The 1,371-nt window shown below is 38.5% G+C and overlaps 1 pseudogene; it reads left to right on the top strand.

Annotated features, from left to right (window-relative positions):
* Positions 1-384: 384 nt before the first annotated feature.
* LOC134950188 (5S ribosomal RNA) lies at positions 385-503 on the top strand (annotated as a pseudogene).
* The last annotated feature ends 868 nt before the right edge of the window (positions 504-1,371 follow it).

The raw sequence follows: 1,371 nt of genomic DNA, 5'->3' as shown, positions 1-1,371 counted from the left end.
AACCTACCCCAGTTGCTCCAAGAGAAACAAACTCTCACCTAGGACAATATATGATTTTATGATCCCTATCTTGGAACTTTGATTACCTAAGAAAACTTTAAGATATCTGTGTAATTCCACCCCTTTTTTCTACAAGCACAGGCAACCCGCCTCTCTCGTCCACTATCCATCACTATATGGTGCGGCGAACAACAGGGGGCGGGCCCTGTACTTAATTGTTTCCTATACCTCACTCATTCAGCACTCACTCATCCAAAAGGCCAGTCATCTAAATTCCTGGCAATACGACAACAACTGATAGACTGTGCATCCTAATGGATAGTAGAAGTGCTCTTTTTGGTATGTGCCAATAACCATACACTCTCTCATTCACAATCCATGTGATATTACTGCCATATCTCTCTGGTTACGCCCAATCTCGCCTGATCTTGGAAGCTAAGCAGTGAGGAGCCTGAATAGTACCTAGGTGGGAGACTACTAGGGAATATCAGGTGCAGTAATAGACACCTGTATCCAAATGTGAAAAGCAGAAGTGCTGGAGCAACCTTTGACCTTACTGAATTTCATCCCTTTTTTCCCCTCTCTTAATTGTCTGATCACAGACTTGTTAAATATATTATTATCTGTGTACATGAAACTGGAGTATTGGAGCAATAATGTGCATCTGATTTCAGATTCGAGAAAGTTAGAATTGGCAATTTACCTCCTACTAGGATACCAGGATAAATTCATCACAATTGGCATTGGTCAATAGACCTATACCTCTAAGTTTACTAAAAACTGCTGTTACATCCTATGCCATTGTGATTCTTATCAGAAACTCTGTTTTCTTGTTATGTAGAAATCAATTTTGATATTTTCATCTTAGGTGTCACTATCACCTCACTTATTACATCATTAAGAATGTTTATTTTCAAGTTTTTCTTTAACTATTAAAATCTCTCAGAATCTATTTTCAGATTTCCATGAGAACAGTAGAGAGAGATTCAGAATCTCCCTCCTTTTTTGTCCTTCTCTTTTAGGACTATAGGTGTATACATATATGTGTGTGTTTGTCAAGGTACTATATTCTATCTTATTCTAATTAAAAGTTAAGTTTTATTTAAGCGTGCCCCAACATAGAGTCTCTCTTTTCCTCCTCAAACAATACTAAGTATTATTGACTCTGGGTGCACCACCAACCACAACAAACTCCTTGAATACCATTTACAGGCATTCCTTATGTAAATGCACTGTTGGTCACAAGGGACAAATTTCATAAAGAGCCCTTTACAAAAAGATTAATTGTAGTCCTGTGCGGCACCTAATCAATCCTTTTTCTGTTCACACCCTCAAACAGTCAGACTGCTACCTCTCCACCATGGCCAAGAC

The sequence above is a fragment of the Pseudophryne corroboree genome, chromosome 8, assembly GCF_028390025.1.
Source record: "Pseudophryne corroboree isolate aPseCor3 chromosome 8, aPseCor3.hap2, whole genome shotgun sequence".
In the NCBI taxonomy this organism is placed as follows: domain Eukaryota; kingdom Metazoa; phylum Chordata; class Amphibia; order Anura; family Myobatrachidae; genus Pseudophryne; species Pseudophryne corroboree.
The sequence above is the reverse complement of the archived record's forward strand: the minus strand, read 5'-3'. Positions and strand labels throughout refer to the sequence as shown.